The sequence below is a fragment of the Amblyomma maculatum genome, chromosome 9 (assembly GCF_055883805.1).
Source record: "Amblyomma maculatum isolate TAMU_Amacu chromosome 9, ASM5588380v1, whole genome shotgun sequence".
NCBI lineage: Eukaryota > Metazoa > Arthropoda > Arachnida > Ixodida > Ixodidae > Amblyomma > Amblyomma maculatum.
Window position 1 is genome coordinate 128,667,203 of NC_139352.1, and position 23,065 is coordinate 128,690,267.

Consider the following 23,065-nt stretch of genomic DNA (forward strand, 5'->3'; position numbering starts at 1 on the left):
CCAAGCGCCGACGCTCACATTCGACCTTACCTTTCCATAAACAAATGACGATACAGCCACTGGACTTCGTAATGGGTTATCAGCAGGTTTGTTAAAGGCATCTAAGGCAATAATATGAATATAAAAGCTACTTTCATTCCCAACGCAATCATCTTTGCAGAGTATTTACGGTACACCAAATTTTGTGCATGCTCCAATTTTTATGCATCGCAACTGCCATCATTTACAAATGGCATTATATTTGGTGATGCAGCAGAGCGTAAGAAATGATATTAAATTGAACAAATGCACTTCGTTGGGAATAGCAGTAAATTTTTCATGTGGCATGGATATTACATTGTTTGTGGCCGTCTATGCAGGTGCAATGGCTCAAGGTTGAAGGCCCAAAGTGTTGTTGCTAAGAAGCATTTAAGAACACCAAGAAGAATTCCATCTAATTAAGGTTTTCGGGGAAAAAATCGTTTCCCTGACTTATTGTTGGTAGCGGTAACGTTATTTATTACTAATAAATTTCGATTTAAAACTTCTGCTTCCACTATAGATTCAAACTCGTTACACCGGCACCGAATAAACTCATGGTTGCCGCTGTTTTTCATTGATCGGCGGTGTTGCATAGCCTCCGAGATCCGCGAATAAAATTCGGTGCTGCCGCAGACGGTTTGTTTGTGAAACCGACCGACGATGGCGACACCTGCATTCATCAGTGGTGGCGCTGGTGATGGTTTGCAATGCAATTCGTGAATTATGTATCGAGGTCCACTTAACTATTCTGAGCAGTGATCAGGCTCTTGCATCTATCAGACCGTTAGCATTTATCAGAACGTCAGTGCAGACAAATCGATTCGGAGGTAAGGTGGGCAGGCATCGTGAGAACGTTTTCTGGAGTAGGGCGGTCGTGACTGGCACGGAATAGGGTGATCTGGATATCGATGACAGACACATTGGTCCTGCATTGAATGTATGTGACGAGCACGCATATGAGAGAAAAAGAGTGATGATGATGATTGTGGTGATGATGGCGTTCGCCCGCAGGCATTCACTAACTATACTGTTCTCAGCTAGGTAGTGAATTTATTTGCACTGCAGACGTCTGTATACTTGTTTATGCTTGTAAGTTTTCCAAGTTTGTTTGTTTGTTTGAGCTCTGTTTGTATATAATTTTATCTTGTCCAGGACTTTCAACCCACGCAAAGGCACTGCAACAGCATCAACGGTGGAGTCTTCAATAAGCATCAAGGATACTGCCCGTGTTGCAAGGAAGCGATGCATTTTGTAATTTTTTTTTTTAGACTCAAGAACTACACCCGGGCGAAGCCGCCGCAAAAGGCATCGTAGAAGTAAGTAGAAAAAAAGCTTCCAGTGTATAGCCACGCCCTTTCCACGCGCTGCCAACCTCACACAAAAAAGTAACGTAAGCCGCGAAACGTTGCCCACGTACAATAAAATCACAGAAAGAGAAGTTTATTACCAGAGTGCGAGACGTGATGCAAAAAGACCAAAACAGACAAAGTCAAATAAAGCACTGAGAAAAGCTAGCACCAACACTCGCAGAAAATGTAGCGGGTGAGGGGATTGCACAATAGCACAGTATACAGCATCTGAGCTGGTATTCCTTTGCTGTCTCAAAGAGACGCGTGTAGACGTCTCTGATTAAAAAGAATGTGAAAAAAACTTATTTCTCGTTTCCTAGTGAATGCTGAAACCTGCGCTACTCCCAAGTCAACTTCGACATCTTCGCAACATTTTTAAGCTTATTAACTACAGCGACAGCGCAGTGAATTTAGGGCTTAAAGAAAGAAATTCAGTGAACGAAAGGCGTCGCCCCGAGTCTGCCGCGTCGGTCGGTGTTCTTCGGGTCTTTCAAAGAGTTCAAAGGAGAAGGCGGGGTTGCCTCATTAAGCAGTTGGCATGAAACAGAATAGTGGGGGAGGGGAGCAATGGAAGCACAGGATGAACTGTGGTTGCCATAGAAACACGAAACCAGAGAGACGGTGCTATGACGTGCGATGACGCAGTGGGCACAACTCCGAATCGGGCTAGTCTATAGAGCCGTTGGCGAAGGCTGAAAGCCATGACTGAGGAAAGCAAAGCGGTGAAGTAGTACGCCATTTTTTTCTTCTTTTAGGATCAATTAAATCGAGGGTGCCACCTTCTTGCTCCAAGCTCGTATGTTTAATGAAGCGCCGGAACAACGCCAGAACAGCAAGGGCGTTGTGGCGTCAGCAAGATACAAAAAAATAAGGTCAAACCTTCCTTCAGTAAAGCAGCGCATGCGTCTTCCTTAAGTTCCCTCTAGAGGATTCAGAGCTGCAGCGTCCAACCTTTTCGTGAGGAACAAAACGAAATCTTTCGCAATGATGTCTCTACACGAGAAAGGATACATCACTCGCACAGGGGCCGTACGTTGCATAAAATAACACGGAGCGCATCAGGTGTCGGGAAGTGAGCGAAGTTTGAAAATTTTATATGAAGCAGGATACAAAAGGGAACGTATGAAAAAAGAAAAAAAAGCAAGTCAAGTTAATTCTATTTTAAAACAGCGCTAAAACACGAATGAATATAAAGAGACAAATACACATTGCGTTTGTCTATTTCTACCTGTCCGTAATCGAGCGCTGTTTTAAAATAATGTTCAGCCAAATGGCCCATCAAACCACTTTGCAGTTGAATTCGCCGCACGTGACAGCTGACACGACAGGGGACTGCTTGTTAATGCACGATGGGAGGGGAGACAGGCATTGCTTTGCGAAAATTCCAATGGCATGTGCGAGTGATGACCGATGGCTCGCGTCTGGAAGGCAGGCCGTGCGTGCGTCGGAGGCTCAATACAGATAGTTGTGCTCCCTAGACACCTGTCCACTGACGCAACATGCATTACCAGACAGGTTAGACTTTCGGTCGTGGAAGCGTAAACATACGCGACCCTTGACAACATCGTTATCCAAAGACTCACCGACCCCGATTTTAACGAGCTGAAAGCCCCATGGACTACAATTAGTGAGCCCACCCTTGGACGATAACCAATACGTGAGAGCACTATAGTGTAACCACTTATATGTGCTGCGACTCGATCCCGTCTTCAGTTAAGTTTACTAGTCCTCAAACCCTATTCAAGGGTGTCACATGCGGAGTTGAATCTTCTGAAATCCCACCAGGCGCGCAGTAGGAAGAGCCACTCAGACCGTTTTAGAGAAGTGCCGGACCTGTCAAATGACATTAGTCAACCATCACCTACGTCTCTTCGCTCTCCGTCCTAAGAATTCGCACTAACTTCTTCATAACACGCAACGCAATCCAGCTCGGAAGCACCCCCCCCCCCCCCCTTCTACTTGACCGCGTCTAATCACCAAGAAGATAGCTTAACTGAAAACGGGGTTTTCATCAGTTAGGGAAGATCGGACAATGAAATGAAGGCGCCGCCGCAACCCGCCCTATCCTGTCGTTTCCTCAAGCAAGCTGCGGTGCGGCGAGAGACAGGTTGTTATTTGAACATCCCCGACCACGGTGTCCCCGAGCTTAGGCGAAAACGCCGTTCACCTCCTGACGGCAATCACGGAGCCCTTTTTCGGTTTTGCTGTCAAGGGTCTGACTTGAAGGGCGGAAAAATTTTCTCAGCCCAATTTCCTCAGAATTGGATTAGTCATTTGCCGCCGAACGAACACGGTCACCGCCCAGAAAGAGAGATCTGATTGTCCCGCAGAGGGCCAAATTTTAAATGCAATCACCCTCCTCGGCGTCCCTTTCAATATTACGTTAGAGTTTACGTAAGCCACCAGCGACCCCCTGGACAGATACGGTTGCAGTACATATCTCGGCGGAGCTGGCTTCACACATAGCAAACTATTCCATTCCAAGTGCAATCAAGTACACGTCTGTGTTAAAGAAATCGAGAGACATTGCAGTCTGTGAAACATCCCGACAGCTCAGCGTTAACGGCGTGCGCAATCCATACTATAATATACAGGCAAAATACTAAGCGGTAAATCGAGTTTGAAGACTGCACATGTTCAATTTACGTGTCCCTTCGTGTACGAGCACAAAACTAGAGATCGCCTAAGGTGCAGACATTGTTCGTTTAGATAGAAAGAAAAACAAAAGCATTCTTCCTCCAAGGCATGCACATTCAAAACCTACTTTCGCCTTGTTGCTATGAAAACTGTCTTCAACAGCAACGCGCAAATAAAAGTACACAAAGCTGTGCTGGCTACAAAAAGGAAAGGCAGCTGGACAAATAAGATAGCAGCATTTGGCACCGATACAGGAGCAAGGTGCGAAGAGAGGGAGAGAGTCGCTCAATGATCTCCCGATTCACCGTATAGAGTCAGGCGCGTCCAGCTGTCCTCTGCGCCCAGGACGAGTATTAACCGTGGCCCCACTCAACCAGAGCGATGGTCTGTCAAACGCTCAGCAAACACACACTCGCTTCCGTGCAGGGCGCAACGCGACCCTGCGTAGCGATATTGTCAGCAAGCAAGAGCCCAGTAACAGCAGTGAGAGTCTTATCGCTGGACTCCATCGAGTAGCCGAGCAAGATAGCCAGGTTGCGGGGGAAGTCGGACCGCGCAACGATGGATAAGAGCATCACTTTTTGTTTACTCTAACCTGGACCGACATCCGGCTAGTGAGACATGAAAGGCCGAACCTGGAGGAAACTATACGCCGGTATATAAGGGGAAAAGCCCTCCTCCGGTCGAAAGCAAGCGGCCCGCGACGATCAGATGACCTAACCTGACCCAAGATAAACATTCACAGCTCAATACGTCGCCCCTCCCGGTGCGGCTGCCAAAACAAATTGTGGATCCCGTATCTCGCGGAAACAGTAAGCGAGCAATTCTGTCCTGAAAGGGATTCCCGGTCTGCAGCACAAATTTACACACAGTTGAGGCGCCGTCTACGACAAGTTCAATCGTGTCGCCAGATGTTGTCATAGGAGCGTAAGTTTGCGTGTTCTTAAACTGATTTATTTTACTTCTCCCACCTGTTCACCTTCACCGTCCTTCACCTTCTCCCGAAGAGGAGGAGGAGGAGGAGGAGGAGGAGGAGGAGGAGGAGGAGGAGGAGGAGGAGGAGGAGGAGGAGGAGGAGGAGGAAAGGCAGGGAGGTTAACCGGTAAAGGAACTGGTTTGCTACCCTGCACTGGGGGAGAGGGGTAGGTGGGTATAAAAGTTGTGGGTAAGAGAGGGATGGGTGAAGACAGTACAGTCACATCACAGACATGTCACATCACATCACGTCACAGTCCATATCACGTAACATAAAAAATCATAGCCTTTCGATCAGTCCTGTGCTTTTCATAAAGCGGAGCAGTCAGTGCCTGGGAGGCTTTCACCGCAGACGATCGCCGTGGCCAGGGACCTAGGATCTTAATTTCAGTCAGTGGGCGTCCACCTAGACGCTCCAGCGCACGGCATAGACACTGTCTTTCCTCGCTGTATATGGGGCACTCACAAATAATGTGGCCTATAGTCTCTTCGCACCCGCAGTTTGTGCATGCAGGGCTATTTGCCATACCTATCACAAAAGAATAAGAGTTTGTAAATGCTACACCAACCCACAGACGGCACAGCAAAGTTTCTTCACATCGGGGTAGGCCAGGTGGAAGCCGGAGCTTTAGGTCAGGGTCCAGGGATTTTAAGCGGCAGTTCGCAAACAGGTCAGAATTCCACAAGATGAGCGTGTGCTCCCGCGCAAGTGCGCGAAGCCTGCCGACTTCCGCGAAAACACTGCGGAGCAATCTACGACATGCAATGAGTTCTCCTTTCTTATCGGACTCGTACATAAAATATCATCGTCTCGAGATGCTCGCTTCGAATTCAGAAGTTTCGAGGATTCTTCTTTCTTTTCTCTCTCTCTTTCTCTCTCTCTCTCTCTTTAGCGAACTGCCCACCATCGCAGTAGGAGGCACTGATGGGATTTCAAAAGTGAAACCCTGACTCGTTTTCCAAGCGGCCTCTTTATAGTTCCTGGACGAAGCATTAATTTCGGCTTCGCGGCGAGGTGTCTCCTTTCACGGTTGACGTGAAGGCCGCACGAGGTCGTGAACGCGGGGGACGGCATCTTAGACGATCCGATAACGCAGGCCGCATCTCAATGGCCGACATGATGAGCCAACGACTCCGCGATGCGTTTTAGATTTCAACGAACCTTACACCCCCAGCACTTTTAGCCTACAGGTCGGCTTAAGTTAATCGGAAACATTTCGGACACGCCGTTTGTCACGCGCAGGCGGCGGATTAATACCTCTCGCATCGTTACTAAAATCTAATGGAGTTCTCAGACACGGAACGAAGAAATTAAATTGGAGAGAGAATAAGGCGAGATTAATACCTGACAGCGAAAGCGATCGTGTGGCGCTCATGTTTAAAGCATGAGAAAATGAAATAGCGCTATCTCTCCGTCGCCACTTAGAGTCGATTTCCATGACTGAGGCCCTACCCGACCAAGAGCCGCAGAAAAAGAAGACCTACACGACAGCCGAGAGCGTGAACCGAGCCAAAATATATCTCGTTACGTTGTGCTGGCCGGTCGGTCGGATTTAACTTTTGAAGGGCGACCCACTGCGCTTCGCCTGCCTTTCCTCTTTTATTATTTCTCCCCGTTTTGAAGAATCGCGGAGCTAGAATTCGACCCGCACACCAGCGGCGCCCATTTGGAAATCCGAATCGCGTAATTAGCCGCCCTCCCCCTCTCCTTTCGCGTGAGACGGCAGACCGCGAAGAAGAAAAAAAAAAAAGAATTTTTAGGCACTTGAGGGTGTGTGTAGAGCTACCTCTTCCGAAAAATGTTCTCTCTTTTTCTATCTCTTCTCTCTGTTTTAATTCCCTCTCCCTTTCTCCTTCTGCTCACTCGTCTCGGTCCTTTAGCTACTCTCCGTTCACTACCTGTTCGTTCTCTCCTCTCCTCTCTCCTTCCACATCATTTATGTCTCTGCCCATCAGTCTTTTCCGCTGTTATCTTCTTTTTTCTATATGCGTTCCCATTTGTTTTCTCTTCCTCTATTTTAAACATTGCTTTTTCTCGCCCAGCTTTGTCATTTTATGTCCCTCGATCTTCTGCACTATCTGACGCTTTCTCACTTTGTTTCTTGATTTCTATTTTTACCTCTCGTCTCTCCTTTTCCTTCTACACTCCCCATCTTTCCTCTCTCTCTCTGTCTTCCATTCGAAATCAGTAGTCTTGAGGAGCCGGCGAACGCTACGGGGCGGAACAATAGAACCGCTCGACCGACTGGAAGAAAGCCGAGCTGCTCACGGCGGCGACCTGCGGAGGGAAGGGGGGTGTTGGCGGTGGAGGACGGAAGATGAGGAGGCGCTGGGAGAAGAACAGCGTCCGCACTGCACTGAGGCGGAGGAAGAGGAGGAGGAGGACGGTAGCGGGCGGCAGAGACTCGGGGAATTTCGCGACTCCGCGCTCCGCTTCACCCTGGAAAGCGGTGGTGATCGATCACTCGAGGCGCCGCCGCGGAGCGCCCAGAGGTGCCGGGCGCGCTCAACAGCCGCCGGAGAGGAAAGGGCAGATGCCCACCGCCTCCGCTGCTGACGCCAGAAGCTGTTTCCCAACAAGGTGTGCTGGAGCAATATGGGTTATGGCTGCCTTTATAGGAGCAGCAAAGGCAAGCACAGCGTTTACGAGAGTTTCCACTCTGTACATAACTGGCGTGTAACGCGCGGCGCAGACTGCAAAAATGCGAACACGCTTCGTTGAAACTTGCAGAAATTCATCACTTGCTCGTAACGCCACGAAGCAACGTCACAGCGTTAGCTTCCCGGGATGCGCGAGGCGGAATGAAATGCCTCTAGGTAAAAGACAAAAGTTATTGGTGAAGAAAGGGGCAGAATACTTTGATCAAGCAATGGAAATGCGCAAAAAAAAAAAAAAAAAAAAAAAAGGCACGGACAAGAACAGCACGGGGACAGAATACCTTAGCATTGCAATCTCTGAAGCTGCTGCATTTCTGGTGAATGTAATGATACTGAATTTAGCTGCTGATCTTTTTTTTCATCACCTTAACACCGTATGAGCAGCTTCAGCGCGTTCTTAATAGTTCCAAGCAGATCCTGATTTGGCAACATTGAGTATGCGTAAGGTGCTATCATCTCGTCGCTCACAACTGTGCCGTCGACGGCGCTGTCAGCAGTCTACCGCCAGTCACCCGCCGCTAAGAATGAACCCATGAGAGCTTCCCTTGCGTTAGACAGATGCTGTAACCTCCCAACCCCCGCTGCGATGACCTATAGTAATTACAACGTTAACTGTTATTAGCGCTTTGCTCAGTGTCGTGCTGCTTGCGCCGGAATCCGCGAGAATTCCGGGTAAAGCGCCTTCCACACAGCAAGCTCGGTCTGAAAGATGACACTTTTTATGAACAACCATTTTCTAGGGAATAAAATGTAGTGCACCAAGGCTACGACGGAGAACGAAGACACACACAGCGCTAACTTCCAACTAATATTGGTTCAAGAAAGGAAGGATGGTTTTAATACCACCGCATATCACGTGCGCCTAAAGAACATGCGCTAGGCGCACGTGATATGCTGTGGTATTGAAACCATCCTTCCTTCCTTTCTTGAATAAGTATTACTTGGAAGTTAACACTGTGTGTATGTCTTCTTTCTCCTTCCTTGTCTTGGTGCGCTTCATTTTGTTTTCTTCAATCATGTACCAAAAAGCATCTAACATTTTCCTAAGGCCACTTACCGCCCTATATAAAAACGGCGCAGTAGGACATAGCGACTAAGCGGCCAGCTAAACTCGTGCCTATCACTCGGCTTTCTTACTGGAACGAACAGCGTTTGAGAAATTTGATTCGAGTAATTCTGGCCTCAGGTGATCGCCTGCAAATGGTGCTCGACTGTACACTGAGATGTCATTCGGGCTATACGGCGCGTCCTTGGACTAAGTACGTACGGAAATCACGGTTTCTTGTGCAAAAATTTACTTTCTTGCCCCTTCAGATGACCTTGACGAGCGTCATTCTGGAGTTTAGGCCTACCGTGCAATTTAAATGAAAGAAAAAAAAACTGCCGGAAAGGTGGAGACCTTTCCAGGTGTAAAAAGGGGATGCGACATTTGACCACTGGAACGTCTGGGGAAACTAGCGCCACAGGTTAGAGTTGGAGCAACAACAGAGGAAGGAAGCTGTCCGCTCGCTGGGGATGACGCCCGAAATTCGCTGCGGAAAACTCCCGGGGTTTAGGTGAGCAAGACACCGGCTGTTTTGCGCTTTGATAGATGAACATGAAACTGGCCATTCAATTCCGTCAGTAAAGAAGTCAGCGTGCCTCTTTTCGTCAATTCATAAAGGTGTCGCAGGAAAAAAAAAAAAGAAAGAAAAGCTGAGCAGGTGACCATTCAAACAGCTACAAGAGGCCTCGCCACGTCCGTATTGATTTCTTTGGCTATGCTGATTTCCGCTATTCAGTCGTTTTTTTGTTCAGTTCTCGAACTTCGTCGAACTCAGTATGTCGCCACAATTCCCCACTGTGTTATAAGAGCCACCACCACAAATGTTCAAGAGTAGGGTATACAAAGTGAAGCGCTATCATCTAAGATTGCTGAAACAATTCCACCTCCTCTAATCAGGCATGCAATTCTGTTGGTAAAAGATGCGGTATAGGGCATAGTCTAGCGGACAGGGGACAGCCTGGCAGCTCCCTGCAAAGTATGAGTTGAGAAGAAAATCGCGCAAGTCCTCAAATAAAAATAACTACACAAGTGAAGTGCCGTGTTTCAATTGAGGGGCACTTTGAGACCCCGTAGCCCGTTACAGCAGTGCTAAAGATTAGCACGTCCGTTGTTTCTAGTTTTCGACAACCGAAAAGGGCGTCTTTAAACTGCCGCTGAATGACTGGAAAAGGCAGTGCAGACTGACTCTTTTGGAATTCCACTGTGCATCCTAGCGTGAATTTGTGTGTGCGTGTGGAGAGGGGGAGGGGGGGGGGAGCAATAACAAAGGACTAAACGCAGAGTAATAATTATCCTCAGTATATGGCCCTCGTCGTTTCTGGTTTTACCCTCTACTAGTTTTCAAAGCGGCTATAATTAGCCTTTGACGAGACACGGCTCTTGGGGAAAGCGACAAGTCATATCATGTGCGCTTCCCCTTCGCTCCTTTCACAAGAACGGGCGCGCCGATCGACCGAAAAATCACTCGAACAGGGGACCGCCTGCGCAGCCCGTTTTACGTAAGACATTCGAATCCCGACGCGTACCTCCCGGGAGTCTTCGAGACTCGTAGAGCCATGATTGCACAATGCGCGCAAGGCAATGGGGCGGCGTCGCGCACCAATCCTTCTTTCACTGATTATTTTATTATTCGCTCTTCCTTTTCTGTACAAGCTTTTCTTTCTTTCTTTCCTACTTTCCTTCCTTCCTTCATTTCTTTCCTTCCTTCCTTCCTTCATTTCTTTCCTTCCTTCCTTCCTTCCTTCATTTCTTTCGTTCTTTCGTTCTTTCCTTCCTTCCTTCCTTCCTTCATTTCTTTCGTTCTTTCGTTCTTTCGTTCTTTCTTTCCTTCCTTCATTTCTTTCGTTCTTTCGTTCTTTCTTTCCTTCCTTCCTTCCTTCCTTCCTTCATTCATTCATTTCTTTCGTTCTTTCTTTCGTTCTTTCTTTCCTTCCTTCCTTCATTTCTTTCGTTCCTTCCCTCCTTCCTTCCTTCCTTCCGTTCTTCCTTCCTTCCGTTCTTCCTTTCGTTCGTTCGTTCGTTCGTTCGTTCGTTCGTTCTTTCTTTCTTTCTTTCTTTCTTTCTTTCTTTCTTTCGTTCTTTCTTTCGTTTTTTCTTTCGTTCTTTCTTTCGTTCTTCGTTCTTTCTTCGTTCTTTCTTCGTTCTTTCTTCGTTCTTTCTTTCGTTCTTTCTTTCGTTCTTTCTTTCGTTCTTTCGTTCTTTCGTTCTTTCTTTCTTTCTTTCTTTCTTTCTTTCTTCTTCGCGCTTTCAAAAGGGAGCTTTTGAAAGCGCGAAGCATTCATATTTGCTTTCGCTCCGTCTAATTCCGTGCACCTCAGCGATGGCTACATAACGCGCTGTGGTTCCAATATGGCATCGCTGTAAGCTCATAACACTTAAAGTGACTTTAGTTAGACCCCGCGCCAATTTACAATCTAGGTAAGCTATTAAAACTGTTTTCACCGCGGTTTCAAGTAAGCAATAAGTTTTGCACTCTGCGTGAAATCGGAAACGGAAGAGTATACTCACTGTACGCACACGCACAGTCCCCTTTTCAAGAAATATAGGCAGCAACAGAAGCTGTTCGCGTCATCCTGCTGTTCCCAGGGGACAAACAGCTCTCAAGTTTTCCTTGCCTAACTATGCCGTCATTGTAAGGAATTTAAATGTGCATTCTGCCGCGCATGTCTTTGGCAAAGGGAGCGTCATCACAAAACGTTTCAGCGCGTGTTATTGAAGAGGCGCTGCTGCTGAAGAACTTCGGTGGCCCTGCTTGGTGAAAACACGGTCGATGCGCTTACGCGTCCGAAAGCGTTACCACTGTAGCAATGCTCGCAAGCAACATCAACCGCTCGTACCCTGACTCAAGATAGAGGCGAAACGCGTTTGTTCACTCTATGAGCGGCTCTGCGCATCGTTACGGCAGCGACTTCTCCTAATGAGAGATGCCACAGCCGTGACGTATTCTCCGGCGCTTCCCTGGGGAATTATGAAGCGGTGATGGTTGATTTATAGGCACCTCCGCAAGTTCAGCAACCGCTTAACTTCTAATGATCACTGAGACCTTCCCGGTAATTCCACGGTATCAAATAAGATCTTATCTGCGATATGGTACGACTACCACAAGTTACAACAATATGTAGGCGTGAGTGACACTCCCGGAGGCATCTGTTCTTATCGAGGCACTACGATGGCTTTGGATACAAACTACACTCAATTACACGAGTTACCCTAGCTCATAACGATAGGCGTTTGGTTTAGTTTATGGGGTTTAACGCCGCAAAGCGACTTGATCTATGAGAGACGCCGTAGTGAAGGGCTCCGGAATTATTTCGGACATCTGGAGATCCTTAACGTGCACCGACATCGCACAGCACACGGGCCCATTCGCCTCCATTGAGAAGCGACCGCGTCATAATGACAGAGAGATGGATGAAATATGAGAGCGTCCCTTCGAAATGTTTCCTTTATATCATGAATGTTGTTATAAACCCGCCAACAAGTTCATCGTCATTGATCATGGCGATATAAGCAGTTCCATCTGGCGACAGTGCTCTGCAAATGCCTCAGGGGATCTCTGGGCGCGACGCAACGTCTTAAACGAAAGGCAATTAAATGCACACTAGCTGCGAAACTGGCTGCAGACGCGGCCTGAGACCATTTTGTTTTTGCTTTCTTTGTTTTTCTTTTGTTTTGACAATTAGACGCACGCGTCCTGGTGTGCGAAGCATACGACACTGATCGCTGTTGCATCGTTGAAAGATGGCGGCCGGCACTACTTCTAGCAGTTCTTCCCCCTGCCACGCAACACACCACTGACACTCTAAATTTAGGCCAACAGAACGGACAGTTTTGTTGGTTTGTTTGTTTGTTTCGCGGAAATGAGCAACTGGTACGTTCACAAATAATGCAATTAAGCATTTTTTTTTTTTTCATTACTCTTCGTTCAAGGCTGCCTAGGATTAGCGGAGTAACTGACCTATACCACGCATGGTTAGTACAGATGTGAGCTCTGCAGCTGCTAACAATCGAAGCGAAATCTTAGCAAAGCCACTCTTATCGCTCGTGAATCTAACCTCGACTGAATGGCAGAATTCCTCCTGAAAACGACTGCTTGCTCCTTAATGTGGACACCACTCCTTCGCAGCGGTTCCCTCGAACGCTTCATACAACAATTCATAACCAAGCACTTACGTGCTTAGTGCTTTACAATATTTTTTTTCCCCAACGAAGAGTGTACAGCCGCCCAAATCTTTAACTGGCGTGCGTCGCGGCCTTATTTTCTGTGATTCTGAGTGTTATACACGGGAACTAACGTGCGAAAAGTTAAGTGTAAGCAAGGGCCTCCTTGCTTAATCGCAATCTTCCCGGAAATTCTGCCTAGTTGCATAAAATAATGCCAACACTTCCGAGTGGATACGCCGCATATAAGCAGTACTATAGTGGCAGCTTTTTGAGAGGAAAGAGTGGTTAGCGAAAATGCCGCTCTTAACGATGGACACGTGAAATATATTCAGCCCGATACGAAAGCTCGAGGGCGGATAAGGTGACGAGATGAAAGATTCCTGCTAGGTAAAAGACACATCATGCAAAAAAAAAAAAAAAAAAAAAAAAAGCTGATAATCGAGTCAGCCAGGTGATGTGCACTGGAAAACGTCAGCTGATATCACAGCGGTTATTACCTGTCCTAATGGCTCGAAGACTATGACGCTGCGTTCGCCCGGTGACAGAATTCAAAGGTTCAAAGCATGTTAAAGAATAACAGCTGGTAGAAATTATTCTGGATTCCCAAATGAACCCATCTTAAAAGTGCACGTTCAGAAGCCCAATGTATACCGTACGTTAAGCTATTAGCCGCATCGTCGCGCTTGTGTTAATGAGGCATTAATTACTCTCTTTTACAAATCTACACTCCAACTCGAGGAATTCCTCTAAATACATTTAATAAACACCGTTTTCACAACAGGTTCATCAGCTCGCTTTCACCGCATACCCTCAGCTATAGCCTACTTGGTGAGCTTATTTGGTAGAGCGACTGCCCCGCTGGTTCACGGTTCGAATTCAGGGCCAGGAAGAACGTTGTGCATTTTTCCTCTGTAACCGCATGGCTGCGCTTGGGCGGATGGCGGCGAGAATTTATTTCCTTATTACAAACGTAAAATAATGTACCAAACATGACACGACACGATATAACACTGGAGACGCAGCGATGTACACATTAAAATAAAGCTGTTCAAATTCGTCCTGACAGTTCGATCAAAACATTTTCGCCGTTCCAGAAAAGTCATTGCTGCCATCGAAATTTCCAAGCTAAAGATGTCCACTTACCACGGCTTCAGCAAGCCCAGTCCGTCGCGGAGGCATCTCAGGGAAAGCCTACGAGAAAAGACAGTGAAGAACACAATTTAATAACGAGACAAGCCACGGCTTTGGAGCAGGCATAGCACGTTTTGGAGAATGGGCGACACCTATCGCAGGTCGAGGCTGTGAGAATGATTATTTTAAATTAGATAAGCTACCCGGTACAGCGACCAACGAAGAGTTTAGTGCGACCTAATGGGTTCGACGTAGGCGATGCCGCTCATGATCCGACAAGCGCGTTCCAAAGGGCACGTGAAAGGTAAAGGAAAGTCAGTGCAAAAGGTAACTAACTACACGACCAGCGATAACGTTCCTGGAGGTGCAAGCAATTTATTTAAAGCCCATTCCACACGCATGAACCCTAAATAGCACAGAATCACGTACACCTTGTAGTGCTTAAAGCGACAACGCGCAAGGAAATCATCATCATCATCAGCAGCAGCCATATGAGGACCCTGCAAACAGAAGGCCTCTCCCATATCTTTCAAATCAACCGATCCTGGGCTAGCTGCCTCCATTCGACCCCTACGAAATTTTTAACCTCATCCACCCACCTAATTTTCTGCCGCCCCCTGCTATGTTTACTTTCCCTTGGAGTCCAATTGGTCACTCTTAAGAGACCATCGGTTGCCCTCTCTTTGCGCTACATGTCCTGCCCATGTCAATTTCTTATTATTATTCAACTAGAATGTCAGTAACTCGAGTGATTTATCTGACCCACTCTGCACGCTTCCTATCTCCTAACGTCACCCCTACAATTTCTCGTTCCATAGCCCTCTGCGTTGTCCTCAAATTAAGTAGACCCCCTTTCCATTAGCCTCCACGTTTGTGCGCCATTTTTCCATAGTTGCGTTGAGACCATAGATCGACACCAATTTGTGCAAAACTAACGTGTAGGGGCGCTGCTATCGCTAATTGAGAATACGGCATGTCAGTAATATTGTACTTAAACGTTTTCTAAGCAACTTTCCGATTTGACACCGCATCTATGAGGCCAACCGTTCGATAAAAAAAAGAAGCGCAGTGCATCCCAGAATGGAATACTGAAATGGGGAAAGCAATATCAGAACCGACAAGTCATTATGATACCGCAATACACACAGTTTTTGTCAAAAATTTAGAGTCCGGGGTATATGCAACTGAGCCGTGACCTTTTGTATTTGTGGAAGATCTTCCCATCGGTGAGTATAAGAAAAACCTTATCTTCAAGAGATTCGGCACACTGGGAATGCTATAAGAACAGGGTGGCATGGCTTAGAAGCAAACACACCGGGCTCTAAATTTTTGAAGAAGACTGTACGTATAGTGGCATGACCCCCACCAGAGTCCGACGGTAGGAGAGCGGGGTATCGAAACAAACGCGGGCATAAATCTAAAAAAAAAGAAAAGAAAAGCATGTCCCGTTAAAAAAATTGATCTTTGGAGGCACCTGTGAAAAGAATGAAAAAGGATGCAAACTTATATCTACGTTGGTAAAACATTGAAACGTCACGATAATGTATCATGCATGATGCCGGACAAGGTCCAGCACAGCATTTTTACGAATCACACAAGGTTCCCATGAATCGACAAGCTGTCACGAAGCTACATTTCCTCACAAGTGCAACATTCGAACTAGACTGCATAGGTACTTCTGCATAGAAAACCGTTCTCTAAAGACCCGATAAGCAAACCGTCCACCATACCGGACAAACGTTGTAGCGGACGGAGGTGGTGGTTGTAGACACGGTGTTGGCCTACGCGAGTGCAACAAGCGCGACTCTTTTAACGATTTCCTATACACGAAACCCTGCTGGTCGAAACATTAGCTGCATACCTCGCTGATATGTTGTCACTGAGGGCATGGCTGCGCTGCGAACGCAACTTTAGTCAATCCCAGCAGTACGCAAAATATAGAAGCTTGTCGATAGTGCCGAATCGGTGAGCTGCGAAATCAATACAAATCTACAGCTTCAGCTCCGTTACGATGTTTATTATGGCAGGATGAAAGAACGGCAGCTGCTAGCTACGGACAGTGGTACACGGCGTGTTGATACGGTGAATAGTAAACAAGATCTTTTTTTTTATATATATTTTCCACTACACCAAACAATCCATAGGGATCGAAATTATCGAGCTTAAAATTTTGGCTGATGGCTAGTTCTTTTTTTTTTTTTTTTTTTGGTAACCAGAAGAGTCTTAACAGCGCACTATTTCCTGTCGCGGAGGAATAGTGTGTGGCAGTTACTGCAGGCGTGATTTGCATCCGAGTGCAATGTAGACGTTTAGCAGCGCACGCGCACTGGTGCAAGTGTGGCAATGTGTGGCCATTGCGCGTGCGAGCAGCCAACGTCCCGAAAAACGGTACGCGTCTACGCTACATGGTACCAAGACTCGGACGGACTGTTTCCCTCCGAAGAATCTTGTTTGAAAGGTTCAACTTATCTCTCCAGGAAATACTATAGCTTTCTAAGTAGGCCTACTGACAGCCGTAACAGTCTAAAATGGCTACCGTCGTCAAGCAATATATTCGCGCTTTTAAGATTATAGCCACAAACTTTGTAAAAAATATACACCCCAAAGTGTTTTGTTTCTATAAGCCCCGTAACGGGGCTAGTTGAGGGTCACCAGTGATCGAAATCCGGTATACCAGAAATCTCGTCCTCGCATTTATCTAGCTTACCTGTCTATATACCAGTAGTTCCTCCAAGAGCTCCGTTACAAGGCTTAGAAGCGAACCCCTTGGACCGTACATTTTTGACAAAGAATGTACAGTCGTGAGCAAAAGTGGTATACAACACTGAGCCGATGGCAGAGCTCGGAAAAATTGCATTGCAAGGCCATCTAGAAACAGCTAATCGAGACAATAGTAGCGGTGCCCCATTTTATCAACATGCATTTGCCACTGTAACTGTCCCTGTCGCTGTCGCTAGATGGCATTTAGATGCGGTTTTCCGGAGCTCCATCACCGGCTGAGTGTTGTATACCGCTTTTGCTCACGACTGTACGTTCTCGAAATGCGGTCGCAACAACTGCGTCTTCAATTAATTCAACTCACCTAACAAGAGAACGTGGCCGTTTGTTCTTATTAGTAACCTGCACATTTGGCATACCTACTAAATGAATCCTAAATTGCAATCTTTCTCACTTTTTCATCAAATTACGCTAAAATTATAGTGCTGAGATTTACATAAGTTCTTAATTCCTACTAGTTCCTTCAAATAAATGCCAGCAAATAATTAAACCTGTATGAAAACTACCTGGACAAGTTGCGCAATGGCTGAACATGAAAATTGGCGCAGTTGCTTTGAATATTTAAAAGAAAGGTACCATCAAGGAAGTCGGAGAGCGTACCATGGCCGACGAAAGAGACCCGGCGTGACGACTTAGCGATATTGAATGCCAACGCCAATTACGCATGAGCCCCATCGTTCTAGAGCTTGTTACGCAAGGTCCATTGGTGCACGTACGACCAGGCAAACACGAAAAACATCCCGAGGAGTGAGCTTTACTGGAAAGTTACAGGAAGCTATAAGAGATGAGGGTAGAGCAAATATATGCAGATGCAAAAAAAAAAAAAAAAAAAAAAAGAAAGGAAATAGAAAAATGCTGCGAAACAAGCGCGACTAACCACGTTCTTTAAAATCCACGTGCCCTCCAAAAATACCCCGCAGGCGCGGACGACGGCCTATTAATTACGTCCGCGGTCTTTCAAAACCAAGTTTCCGTTTAGAGCCTCGGCCATCGCTCATATGTAATCTCATTAAGAGAACTCTGACGTTGGCACCCGTCGCGCTGAAACCCGCGAGAAGCTACACAGGGAGGCAGAAAGTACCCTCACGAAAGTGCTGTACTCGCCGCTGAGTATCCGTGGCCGTATTTTTTATTTTGCCTCTCTAATTTCTCCAGCATAGAAGGGCAAGAATTCACTCCAACTGCAGGAACCTAACGCGCGCTGTACCAAGAAGAACGAATAAGGCCCGGTGCAAACGACAGAATAAAAGATAAGAAACCGCGCTCATAAAAATATATATATATCGAACGTTTACCGAGCACGTGAGGGGCTCTCGGCGAACTGAGTGCTTGACCCCTGCACCGACTCTTTCTCTCGCGACCAGGCGTCGCGCGTTGTACATATATACGCGGCACTTTTGAAAAGCGGCGACCAGCTTTCATCTCGGCAAAGTGCACACTCTAATGCCGCAGTTTTCAGCTCTCCGTTCCGGTCCATCGGCTGTGTTTCTCCTCTGAATTTCTCTTCAGTTCTCACATTTTTTTGCGTACGCTTGCTCTCACTCCTGCCCGCTGCTTTCTTCGTCCTACAATACTCTTTCTTTTTTTTTTTTTTTTTTTTCAATTTACCATTGCGTCGGCGGCCATCAGTAGCGAGGCGCATGCACTTAGCAAAGCGACGACGGGTCTTTGGAGTACTGCTAGCAGCGACTCCTGCTGGCACTAGCTACTATACTTGGACCCCTTCGCACCTTTTAGCCTCGACGCCAAAAGCGCCAGTCCGTTTTGAAGCGAACGTTTAGTGCGGACACTGGCACGTTAACATCGCTACCGAGGTGGCACGAAACTGGCCTGGAGAATGAGGGCACAAATTATGCTTCGGTGCATCTATGCTCGGTGTAGCCACGTCTCACCTGGATACACCTATGCCTAAAGACACTCGTGGCTCCCTCTGGTACCTATATGAAAGTTTTAAGAAGATAAAGCGATAAAGGCTCGCTGCTTACTAAGAACCAAAACTCAATGGCTACATCCTCAGTGACCCATCATGCAGCTGCAGAGTCCCTTCGGTACTGACAAGCCTTTTTTGTAGCGAAAATTGCACTAGGCTAATCAACGGCACATTTCGAGTAAGCGCGGCTAATCGCTACTGCGCATGTGCCGTAGCCATGACAACTAGTTGCTTCGAGCCACGGAGGAAGGGAGAGAGTAGGAGGAGGAGGAGGAGGAGGAGGAGAGAAGAAGAAGGAGAAGAAGAAGCCTGTCAAATGGAGCAACAAGATTCGGAAGACGCCAAGAAGGCGTCCCGAATCTCCGTCAGAGGAAGAACGCCAGCAGATGACGTAAAAGGATGAGGCGGACACACACATCCGCCTTATCCTTGTCCGTCGTCTGCTAGCGTTCTTCCTCTGACAATGATTAACCAACTCGCCCAGCAACATACTCAGCCCGAATCGCCGATCACACCATACAGTTTGCAGCTAGTCCATCGGCGACGAGAACGTTCTAGTCGGACTTTGGGAACAATCCATGAGGTAGCTTTCGCTACGCACATCCAGGCTTAATCGAGTTGAGCCGCCATCAATCTTTTTGAAATAGTGGCAGAAAGGCGAGAAGAGAACAGTAAATTTGCTGTAATACAAAATACAGGAAATAAATAGACAAATGTATCGTTTTAAGATTTTTATTCCTAGGTATACCATAAGCTGACTTTTTCGTACCACGATGTTGTGCATTCATTTTCAAAATTATGCCCTCTCGTTCGGCATAGTGAGGGGCTACAGGTCAGTAAAAGTGAGCTAATATTGACCGCAGTAAGTGTCAGTCAGCAAGTGTTGCTATATCGTCGACGCTCCTCGCCTTGTGGAACACTGGCTAGTTACCATCGAGAGAGAGATTTCCCGTTACAACACTATGCAAAACAGAGCGCGAATGGAAGTACATGAAGGGCTAGCACTAACGCACAGCTTTGGGCTCTACATAGTCCTTACTGCGTCGTACTCTACAAGGTATGAAGCACCGCCCATTTGTTAATCTGAACATCTAAGCAGCGAAAAATTTATTCTTCTTTTTCATTACGCAACGGTCAAGCTCTGGCAACAACACAAAGTCACCGAACACGACGCTGAGAACACGGCCGGGAGCAACGGCACCACCCAGAGTTGGGAAGCCAGAAACAAAGGAGAAAACGGGACCATTTGAAGCGCGAAATTGATGCACGCGTCTCCTGTCCTACAAACAACATATGTTCGCAATTTTCGGCGCCGTTTACGCGCAGGGTTACAGGTCAACAACTGCCTCTCACGTTGTTCGTGTTCCTTAAGACGCCCTTGGGTGTAAAGTAGGGAGGAGGAAAGGCCAGCAACGTGCGAGTCGTAAAGTTTTCCAAAGGGTCACATTAACTCAGCGAACTAACTACCCGCCATAAAGGAAGAACATCCGCCTCCGCCCAAACACTTCTGTGCAGCCAGGCAGAAAGACCTTGCGAACGCCTGTCTGGACTTCCGGGCTAAGAAAATAATAATAATGGCGGACACTTAAGCTATGTCTTCAAGAGTATGAAGCGGTAGCGTATAGGCGACCATCCAACATATAGAGCCCGCTTTAACCAAGCCGTATAATAACCTGCCTGCATGGCCTACAGGAACAGATAGCCCGATTCGGCATATTTTAGAACTACCAAGTTGATTCTTATTCCACATTTCTATCTGAAATGAGCAACCCGTGTTGACAGCTGCGCTTATCAGGTGGCCTCATTACGTTCATCGAGCATTATAAGAATCAGTGCTCGATCATGTCCGCGGCCAGCTACCACCTGCGAGCGCCATGGCCTTTTTATTTTTTGCTCATTACGTCGACGCCTACGCCAATACTTACGCAGCAGTGCGATGATATCGAACAAGATTCCTAAAAAACAATCTAACCGAATAATATAGACTGAAATAATTCGTCGGAAACAATTCGAACTGTCACTGGCAATGGTCTCCCAGCAGCGGTGCATGCCCCACCTGACGTATACTGGCAAACATATATAGGGCTACCAGTAGAGAGCACATACTGCGGCATATTAACCTATATAGGCCGCATAGGCGAAGTGCAGCACATCGCGGGCACTTTTTGCCGGTGTATTCAGATTTGGGAACATGTCGAGCTGCTCTCAGAACGCTTTAGCGCCTGTTCACCATTTCTGCCCGCGTGCAAACGAGGCATAGTAATACATTACACCTCTACCGAAATACATGGCCACCATACTCAGAGCCGACGCCCGAGTCATCTACAAATCTGCACACAACTATAATCACAGCGCGCCATTGGAGACGAGAAGCAAAGCGAAGGAAGACAAACGTAAAAGAAAGCATGTTCTGCGCTGCAAGGCAGCCTCACGTAAAAGAAAACGTGTTCCACGCTACAGGGCAGCCTCGCGTCTTTAGCGCCATGCCGTACATGAGCGACGGCGGCGCACGGCCGAGTGCCTAATTAGTCGGGCGCCGTACTGCGTAAGAGATAGTACGAGCGAGACCACCCCCCTTTCTTCTTCCTGGCACACACACAAACCGCTGCTTCTACAAGCTCCAGCCTTTCAGTAGTTTCGCGTCTACAGAATTCCCTCCTCCTTTCGTATCTCCCTCTGCTTCACCCCGCATCTTCTTCCTGATACCCTCGCTCTCTTTAATTTTAGCGTGTTGCTCTCTCCCTTTCGCACTCCCGTCATTAACGCTTTCGTCGTACTTGCCTGATGAACTACAGCACTGCCAGCTCGTTACCTCGGGACAGATTGCAGAGGGCGTTTGCGCTCATTTAAAGGCCGCAGGGCAACACCGAAGGAGGCCTCACTGCACAAAGTTCGTTGTTCTCAGCCGATGACATCATCAACCTCGAGCACACTTGCGAAATGTAAACGAAGGAACAACCGAGGGCTCCTCAAGCTGTGCATCGAATTCGTCACATATGACGAACATGTGCTTGGTTTGGTTTGGTTTGTGGGGTTTAACGTCCCAAAGCGACTCAGGCAATGCGAGACGCCGTAGTGGAGGACTGGAAATTTCAACCACCTGGGGGTCTTTCAGTCGTCCGCATACCTATACAACCAGCACACAGGTAGTGACCGAAGATGCGGATCATGAAAAGAAATTAACTGGAAGAATCAGATTGGGATGGAGTGCATTCAGCAACTACTCTCCGATCGTGAATGGGATCTAACCAGCATCCCTCAAGAGGAAAATACCAAGGACGAAAGGAACAACTGTACCTTGTAGCGATGCTCACTCACGGGGCATAAACGTGGAGACTAGCGAAAAGAGTTCTACTCAAACTGAGGCAGGGAGCAATGCAAAATAAGATGACAGGTGTGAGTTTAAGAGACACGAGCAGCGGGCAGAGCGGGTCAGGGACCAAACCCGAATTCAGGACATTCTCGTCTAAGTTTAGAAGAAATAGACGTGGACAGGTCAAGTAATGCCAAGGCAAGATAACCGACGATATCTAAGTGTGGCAGACTAGATGCCAAGGGAAAGCAAGCGTAGATTTGGCAGGCATAAAGTTAGGTGGGTGCACAATGTTAGGAAGTTTTCAAGGATCAGGTGGAAGCAGCTGACGCAGGAACCGAGTTAACTAGAGGGGCAGGGGATACGCGCCTGTCATACAAGTGGGTGTAGTCAGGTCGATGATGAATGGAAGTGAGCTAAAATCTATTCACCATTGAACTCATCTGACCTTGTGTCGCAGCCATGCATCGTACCTGATTAGCTTTCTTAACATGAAAATCCTTATATGGCTCATCAGCAACGAAATCTAGCTTTGCGGGCAGACGATGGCACCAAAACCTGATTGGTCAGTCTGGACTATGACGTCATCATCCCGGAGGCCAATCAGCACCGGCGCAATATTGAAAGGGCACCTTGCTTTCACGATTCATGCTTTCTATTGAGTGGTAGGACTCGGAGTAGAAATACGGTGCATATTGGTAACCATAGCAATTTCTGCCTCCATTTTGTAATATTGCACAAATTAGTTTTTGTTATTATTTTATTGTTGTGAATTGCTGCTCCACTCTGTAATGTAATAATGTATTCTGTAATGTAGTAATGTTCCAGACTGTAATGTAATGTGTACTATAGTTAGGGTACACTCAGGTTGATTAAGGGTGGATTCTGGCGTATTAATAGAAGATTACATGTAGATTAATTTGCAGTAAGTTCTATTACTGTGGATTAAGTGTGGCATCTGGTGAACTGCGGCTGACTGAGAGAGAAATGTAGATTAGGGCAGAATTTTGGTGGATCATGGATGAATACTGGTGGCTTGTAGTGTATTAAGAGCACTATGTTGC

General features: G+C 47.0%; 1 protein-coding gene across 3 annotated transcripts in view; it reads right to left on the reverse strand.

Annotated features, from left to right (window-relative positions):
• LOC146180365 (uncharacterized) overlaps window positions 1-23,065 on the reverse strand; it is a 451,687-nt gene that overhangs the window by 197,433 nt on the left and 231,189 nt on the right. For all 3 annotated transcript variants that reach the window (XM_084579561.1, XM_084579562.1, XM_084579559.1), the window contains exon 3: window positions 13,993-14,040. The gene's annotated coding sequence lies outside the window, so the exon portion shown is untranslated. The remainder of the gene's footprint in view (window positions 1-13,992; window positions 14,041-23,065) is intronic.